The sequence below is a fragment of the Mastigoproctus giganteus genome, chromosome 7 (genome assembly GCF_048544385.1).
Source record: "Mastigoproctus giganteus isolate SK-2022 chromosome 7, ASM4854438v1, whole genome shotgun sequence".
Lineage (NCBI taxonomy): Eukaryota > Metazoa > Arthropoda > Arachnida > Uropygi > Thelyphonidae > Mastigoproctus > Mastigoproctus giganteus.
In genome coordinates this window covers 60,586,809-60,596,406 of record NC_143581.1, presented here as the reverse complement: position 1 = coordinate 60,596,406, position 9,598 = coordinate 60,586,809, and positions in this window count along the sequence as shown.

The window sequence follows — 9,598 nt, the reverse complement described above, 5'->3', positions numbered from 1 at the left end:
GCAAAGAGAAAGCTCACTAAATGTTTTAAAAGGTATTTTCTCAGCTAAATCTACAGATTTCCTCGCACGATCCAGGTAAAAATCCCCTTGATCTAGCATACTCTGCGTTCTATCGCATGGAAACAAACCAAGGGAAACAGTTGGTGTGCATTTCATCAACTTCTCCAAATTCCTATTTGCTTTGGCGAAGTCAAGATCCTTCTGAACATTGTGCACAGTATTTTTCAAACTGTACTTACTTTGGAAAGTTGTACACGTTTACCTTTGGCACTTTTCCTAGGCTGAGGGGATCTACTGCATGACGACCTAGCCGTGCCCCGCGAGGTAGGGGTGCCCCTTGAACTGTCATCCATTCTATTAGATCTATTTCGAAGACTAACTGCTCTAAAACAGCTGGGAGACCGACGACTTCTGGAAGATAATGGAGTAACCATCCCCAAGTCACCAGTCGTCTGCAAACCTTCACTTCTCCTTTCTTCTTCAGTATCTAGTTTAATTAATGTTCCATCGGTTTTATTCTTAATGTTCTTTGGCCTACCCTTTCCAGAACTTCTTTGCATTGTACCAGTGGATATTGCATCTGTTATTTTCTCATGACTCGCCACAGACACGTAGATTTCACTATATTCATCCTCTCCATTATCAACTTCCTTATCCCCAAATCCAGTCATATCTCTTTTTTTATTTATAACTCCACTAATTTCTCCAAGATTATTCAATTTGCCTGAACAGATTGCATCTAGGACAACCTTGTCATTTGAAGATCCTAAGCAATCGTTACTTCCCTTCACTATGTCTTGATTATTCCCTGCTGTGAGAGAGGAAAACTCATTCACCAATGTCCCATTGACATCAAAATCACACTCTTTTCCACCCAACAATATTTTATTGTCCTTTGTTTCCATAACTTCTGTATTTTCCCGTGTTTCCATATCTTCAACTAAACCCATACATCTGTCCCCTAACTTATCATCCAAATGTCAAGCCGCAAATGTAAACTTTGAGCAAAGTTAACGGTAGTACAGCTTATGCTACCTAAAGCTTATTGAATCCTCCTTTACAGTTTACATTATTTCCTTAGATTTAAACCTTGGCACACAGAACAGTAAGACCGTTCTCATTAATTAAGGTCTTCCAGTCTCTAAATATCAGGATTTTAAATTATAGCCAGTTAAAATTTAAGTATTTACGCTATGCTGTAGCATAGGTAAACAATCAACTGACGGTTAGAACGAAGAACGTTCCAACTGTCAAAAATAATCTAATGGCTTTAATTAGTTAAATATTACCTGATATCGTGAAAAAACAATCATACTACAATATAACTTCGTTAACAAGATGATCACCAAGAAAATCAAGAGAGAGAGAGAGAGAGAATCAGAAATAGAAGGGAATCACCAAGAAAGCAAGAAAGAGAAAAATTATGATATCCAGCTCAGGACCCTGGGTTTGCCAAGCCCCTACTCACCAGATGTGAGCCCCTGGGGTAGTTTTAAAGAAGTAATTTCTATATTGAATTGTCAAGACTCAGGCGAACTTTGAGAACACTAATTGTAGTTATGTGCGATTAACTGAAGTTGTATTGTAGTGTTGATTAACAATATTTTAAATGAACGAAAGAAAGAGAAATATAACGGATTAGAATTTTAAATGAAGGAACGTGATCATTTATTAATAACGTTTTCCCCCTTTATGTGTATTTGTGTAAATAGTCATGTTTTGTAATAAATGTTTTGTTATTCTGATTTGCGTGTTCAGCCTCAATTGTTCATAAAATATATAAACAATGTTGTCTATATTTTTAAAGAAAATAACCATCAGCTCCTAGATCTGATCAAGTTGATAATTAATATAGAAATTCAGTTGCACTGTGGGTCACAGTGCGTGCTTTGGGGGAAGCTATTGTCTCAAAAAATAAACAATTGTTGGTGAACAATATTAAGGTGAAAGGCCAGGACATATTAAAGAAAATGGTAATAAATAAGGAAGGTATTAAAGGAATAGATAATGCAAATAAAAAAAAATAATAACAAATATATAGAGATATATTATCTCTATATAACAAATATATAGAGATATATTTTATTTGTAAAGATATATTACATTCTTTTGAGACTTATCTTCTGATTTATTAATAAAATCTCAAATTCTGACTCGGATTCATGGACACTTTGTTATGTTGAGGCATCACTAAGTCACCATCTTCATCATTCAGTCAATTCACAGTTTGATCATCAGGTAAATCCTCATCATTGTAAAACAACTATATAAACAAACAAACCTAACTGATACAGTTGAGTCAAAATTGATCTGATAATGCAAAAACATGCCTAAATCAAAAAACAGTATTTACTACTATATGATGATCTTTGAAGGGAATTACTACCATCCATGCATCCAGTCCTCACTATTTGTGCATCTCACACAATGACAGAAATTTTTAAAATTTGACCCGACGATAGCAGTTAAAAATTACTTAATTAAGAGAACTCTAGAAATCTTACATAATCAGTTCGGAGTCCAAATTAAAAGTAAAGTGTGTTGTAAAACATGTTAAAAATGTTTAGAACGTCAAATAATTAGAAAATTCTGCTGTTTTAATTAGTAATTCTTTAGGTTTTTAAATAGTTATATAAAAAGTCACAATTATTGGAAAAAACTTGCTCCAAAACTGCGGAATGCTACTAAATATGTAAGTATTGCAGAGATTCATGCCCTTTCCGACAAAGGCTATTGCCCTCCTTTATCGTTCCTCGTCTGCCTTCCTGCAGCGGGAACCGCAGTATGTAACCATGGTGACTGCAATGTCTGGTTCACACCAGTAGTTTTTCTCCATGTGAAACCGGCAAGCGGGCTGCAGAAATTATACTCTACAAGCAACTAACAGCGTTCGCAAATGAACAAAGTAATAGTATTGAAACTGTGTTAAAATTAGAAGCAAAAGTGTTTTTTTTTTTTTTTTTTAACTGATTACCTTTTTCACGAAACCATGAAAAGCCCTCAACTAATGCAAAGAATTGGCACATACACGCATGCGCACATGCACACGCCCATCCGATGTCAATTTTTAAATGATGGCGTTGTTTCTAATTTTGCTATTAATTAATCACTTAATAAATTCTTAACGTGCTACCAAGTAATGCTGAAGTAAGAGCACGTGCAACATTAATTAAGTTATTTATTTATTAAATCAATTTACTGCAGTACGCTTCATCCCCAAACAGCCTTCAACTAGGGATTGCCTATATACATATGTACATTGTGAACAAGACAATAAACATACGTATCATACATAAAAATATGCATAACAGAAGAAACATCAGGTTTTATATAAAGTAATACGACCAGTAACAGCCAATACGAGCATATAAAGTACAGTGACACACATGAAAAGGGGTAGTGACATTCATGTACATACGTATCGTTATATATACAAATAAAATACATGTTATTATTTGTATGTATTTATTATATACATACCAATATATAATAAAAACATACAAATCATTTAAAACAGATAAATTCTCCTCAGCATAGAGAAAAGTAGGGTTGACCTGCGTTGAAGGGATGATCAGGTAACTGTTACAGCTGTATGAGATATTATGCCTTATTAATGTTGCTACATGCTGTATTAATGCCAATCTACCACTATTACAGTCTACTCGCTCTACTGTATACAGTAGCCGTTCGATGAAGAGATGGGCGTGGCAATTTAAATAAATAAACTGTTCTTCTTACACTGTAGCACTACCACAAAAGCTGAGGAAATTTAACACTAATCATTTTAAAAAGAATATACCACCAACGGTATTTAGCGACCACGTTGGTTCAAACCACGCTTAACTCAAACGCGTGTACTTTAGTACCCCATTGCTCACACGGCTACGGCCCTGCGTTATGATTAGCATTGACAAGCATTTGTGCAATTCATAATGATAACAAAATCAGTTTTTGTATTTAAGAAAACCGTTTCAATAATCACTGGTGATTATTTATTGTAATTTATATATTAAACAGAGACGCACTTTAGATTTACCTATTCTTAAAAATGTTCATATATGTATAAGAACATTTTTAATTTTCAGTTTGGCACGCGCTGTTTGCGTCCAATGATAAATGCACTTTTGGTTCAAAGTATTTTACTGTGTAGACGTGGGAGGACAAAACCGGACTAGAAAGCACAAAAAAGCTGTTCGGTTGATATATTTTTTTTTTTTTTTTAATAATTAACACGAAACGTTCCGATTTTTAAACATCCAAAAAAAAAAAAAAAAAAAAAAAGGTTTTTCAAATTATTAAGATGATAATTGCCAATTACAAGTTTGAGCACATTTGTAATTAATTTGCTTCTAAATGTCAAAATAAATGGAAACTGGTGTATTCCTTGTGTTGTGGATAAGCATGACAAAATTGTATATTTAATCTTGTCTTTGTCGCCAAATATTAACGTTCTTATTATTATCAATATTTTCCAGTTCAAACAGTAAGGGACACGGTATTGCCGCCCGCTTCTCGATCCAACGTTTTTAAGGCCCCAAACCCACTATCAAAAATTCATATACAGCTGCGATAAACGCATTATTTTGATTACCCTCATATGAACAGTATAGAAATAAATTGGTTAGTGCATTGTTCTACAATACGAATATCAATAAAAAAAACAAGCACGAAGGATATAATTAACCTATATGCGATTTTGGTGATCTTCTCAGCATACTTTTATATTTAATTAATACAATTTTATTGCATATCGTACAAATCCATATTAGAAAAAAAAAAAAATCAGATTTTTACTGTCAGTGTACGCACTGCAAAAGTACATGTACTTTCAAATTCCATTAGAGTACTTTTAAAACGAGTACCATACTATCGCTAGTAACGTGATGTGAACCACTTATCTTTAGATTTCGCATTTTAGACCAGATATTTTGGCAGCTTCAAAGACGGAAAATCAAAACTACTACTTACCTGTGATAAAGTTCGAGGACACGGCATCATGGAGTGTTATGTAAAAAATAAACTTATACACTGATGCGTATAATAATGCTGTAAGACAAATACAAATAGTCAGGTAGACCACCTTTATATTTTAATCGTCGGGTTACCACTCCATCGTATTTAACTCGGGCCGCCCTGGATTAGATACAAAATATATGAAACTGTTTAAACAACAAACGTAACATCAAGATTAGCTTACTTCAGTTGCCACTTGTATCATTGCCAAAAGAACTTGAAACGAACGCAATTTATTACATGAACGCCCTCTTAAATGTTGTTGTCCGGAATTATTAAAATAAAAACTGTTATATGTTTTTCGTTATTAAAGCGTCCTCTACTTAGATATATACTACACAAAATAAAGTGATATTAATTTTATTTGACAAAAATTGGAATTGCAATTTTAGGGAGAATTAATGCTGATATATTAGCATTGTTTTACACAGATGGCACTAAAAAAATTTATATTTATTAATATTTCATTGAAAACAATTAAAATATCAGATCTAATTCATACATATACCTTATAAGTACTCGGTTCTTCACACTAGAGTGAACCCAGTATGCTTTTTGGAGAGGCTGCCGTCCACTGATTTAGAACAAGTTGTGTGTTTTCAGTCCTGATTCGTCTAGTGAAGTAATGAACATTCTCGTGAATGCAAGGGTAGAAACCCCTGAATTGTGCTCAGGCCTCAAGGAAAATGGAAATTTACTTTTCCTTAATAAAATATGATATTATACAAGGCTTTGTGCAGTCAACAGAAAGCTTATCAGTAAATGCTCGAAGTATTATTATTTTTTTTCCCTTCATTTCACCTGGATCCAAAACATGGCATAAGGCTTTTGAGAAATTTTGAACTCAGAGAGGTTCAGCATGTCATACAGAATTAGTAGTACTTAAAATCAGCGCCGGCTTGAGGTAAAACGATGCCTTGGGCGAAGTTTGCTTTCAGCGTCCCATACCTTGCTATTGCAAAAGGCGAGTGAAAAGTCCCCGTGCACCCCGTGGTTAGAAACAGGATATAGGCTAGAGTGGAAGTAGTTGTAGAATTCAGTGATCACTGAATTATGACCACCTACCTAATACTTCGTAGGTCCTCCTTTTGCCCTCAGTACAGCAGCTATCCGACGTGGTATTGATTCGACAAGATGTCGGAAGCGTTCGGAAGGTATGGTCAGCCAAGCTGTGTGTAATGCGGCCAGTAATGCAGGTATGGAGATGATTGGTGTATCCAGACGCCTGATATGCTTTTCCATAGTGTGCCATAAGTGCTCTATGGGATTGATATCGGTGGGAGTTCGGAGGCCAATCGATATGCTGGAAGTCAGAACTGTGTTCCTCAAACCATTCGTGCACAACAACAAATGCCCGATGGCTCGGCGCATTGTCATCTTGGAAGACACCATCGCCATTCGGAAAAAAGTGTAACATAGCGGGGTATACACAGTCAGCAAGCAGTTGGGGATAGCGAAGATCAGTGATACTTGTTTCTTATGCACCAGGGGTCCAAGTTCCTGCCAGTGAAACATAGCCCACACCATACAACAGTCTCCACTGGCCTGCACTTTTGATACCATGCATGGTGGATGAAGAGCCTCATGTTGTTGACGCCAAATCCGTACACGACCATCGAATAGTCGTGTCCATGTGTATTATGGACATAGCACACATGGGCAGATAAGACAGCTCTTGGGCGACCCTAATATGACGGGTTTTTTTTTGGTTTTTTTTGTACAAGTTCTGATTTATACTCCGGCCGCCAGGTGAGAGGAGTTTACAATAAATTATGAATACGGTTGTTAATTGTATTTAGCAGCCACGCGGTTTGAACCACTCTCCACTCAAAGAACATGTGCTACCGCACTCTCGCTCCTCACCACTCGGCTAGGTCAGGCCTCAGTCTTCGCGCGCAGCACAATGGTTATAATCACCGTCCTCCCAACACTAGTGGAAAATGCCCAGGTTCGAATCCTCAGTGACGCGAGCACGTTTTATGGGTATTTTTGTCCACTCTGTAGCTAAGTTAATCGATTTTAGGTGAGGATGGCAAGGTTCCCCACAATCGCGGAAGGGAGGAGGAACATACTCCTTCGCTTAAGATCGGCTAACTTAGCCTTGACTAAAGAAGCCTTTAGAAATTCTTGCAGTCGTAGTTGGGAATCAAACCGCGACTTCTCCATACGAGTGGAAAGAGGCGGATTCAGCCGACGGGTGGTTGATTGTTGGAACAAACTCCCATCTGTTATTGTGGAAATGGGCAGTTTGAATAAAGTCAAGGAAGAGCTAGACAAATTCTTGGACGGGTTGGATGGGTGAGGTGATTTTTTTTTTTTTTTTTTTTTGTTGATGCTCTCTAAGCTTGCTATCTTGAATCATTTGCCAATACTAATACCGTACCCACTGAACTGCCTGAATTGCCACGGAGGATATGTCATACAGTAACGGCAGAAATTATTTTTTAAATCTTAGAAAGTTTATGCGTTTTAGGATGACAAGTATTCTGTTCTGAACTTCAGAAAAATATGTCACTTTACTTGGTCATATTAAAAATAATAAAATAAATAAATAAAGGAATTATCAACGTTAAAAACTTTAGGTCTTCTGCACTAAATTTTATCAGTTATCAAACATTTTTTCTTTTCTCTTTTCCTCCCTTTCTTCACTTAAAACTGCTTCGGTTAGTGAACTCTAGTATATTTTGTTATTTGTTAACGTCAGGAGTACAAATTACGTCCTTTTTACTGCTTGCTTGCGAGTAAAGGGAAAAAAAAATAAAAAAACTGTTAAAGATGTCAAGAGAGCACGTGATGTCTATAAAAAGCGAACGCACCAGACGAAGTCTCCTCTTTTGATTTGTCAAATGTTCAGTAGAGGGCTCGTGACTAACATTACTTTTCGCAGAAAAGTTCGTTTGTCATTAATTCCAACGTTTGCTTAACTATCAAATAATTTTTATTTTCAGTGATAATTCGTGCGTTAATTGTGCACATATTTACTTATATGTTTAATTTAAGATATCAACGGGCAGGGAGAGAGGCAAAAAAAAAAAAGAAAAAAAAAGTCCATATTATGCGACGCATTTCTCATTAAGGGCACATAGATTATTCTTCACTTGGACAGGTGCCCAAAAATCACGTGATTATATTTCAGCTAGCCACTAAAAACTCTATTTTGGCTCACGAAACAGAAATATAAAGATCGATGGCGCTGGAAAGACTCAGAATTTCCGCAAAGGAAATGCGTCATTTTAACAGAAAAGAAGTTGGAAATCTTCAACACAGGTACAGTGAATGCAGATGTGCTATCCAGCCGGTTCATACCGGTTCAGTAGAATCAGTTGTTACAAATATAGAAACATTACGGCTGTTGTATTTTACTGTCTTTAAAAGAATAATGGAAGCGAACTGGTTGTTAAAAAAAAAATTCGTGACACTAATAAGCAAACAAAAGACTGAAAAGGGAAAAAAAGAGAACTGGTAGTTACAATGAAACTTTTTAATTACAATTAAAGGCTCCAATAGCTGTGCAGTGCACGTACTCATGTTACGCCATCACAAAAAAAAAAAAAAAAAGAAAAAGAAAAAAAGAGCATGGCTATTATAAATTGATCACTGTTGTCTGGCTTCTGTAACACGGATGGCTATCCAGAAGTATAAAAAATAAAACTCTTGCAATGATGAGACATAATTACAAATTACGTAACGTAATAAGAGGGATGGATGGTTGGTAGAGTTTTCGACTTTGAAAAATCCTTAAATACGAGAGACTTTTTTTAAAGTATGCTACGATACAAAAACGTTTAGAATTGATCATGATTGAAATTGCCTATTACTAGTAATAGTAGAGAACGTCAACCATGATCGATTCATTTCCCACTTAGAATAATATTTGCATTCGAATCCCGTTACAGATTGGAGGAGCTCTTAAAAGATGCTTTCTTAAAGGTTACTCTCATTGTTAGTCGGATGCTGGGGGGGAAGGTATTTAATTTTTTGTGAAAGCGTACGGTTTCATCGCTAGTCCTTGATAGCATGACCACAGTAAACTACTAAAATACAGTAGTCTGAAAAATAAATAAATTTATTTATTTATAAATTATTCTGTTTATACTCCAGGACAACCACACGGTTAGAGGACTTCACAAGATAAACAGAACTATATTTAGTAATCTCGTGAGCTCGAACCACGTGTACTTTTCAACCCTCCCGCCTGACCCCTCGGCTAAGCCACCCTCAAAATTACAGATTTTTTTTTTTTTTTGTCCTCGCCTTCCTCCCATTATATATGTATGAGATCAGCGTTTTTACTGTTTTGGCATGAAATTTTTACGGCCGGATGCCCTTTCCTGACGCCACTCCTCACCCTTTTTTATCCGGGCTGGGGATATGCGGTGGTCATTCCCTGACCTTCCGCATCCTCCGTATTTGGTGGTCACGGGCTCGAATCCCGGTCTAATCAGGAAGCGTATGCTACGCACTGCTGCTCCTGCCCACGGAGGCGCCCGCCTCAAAATGACAGCTAAAGAACAACATTGGTAAATTTAAAAATTTATAAATTGGTAAATTTGAAAATGTAATCCAAATTGCATTTGGATTACAA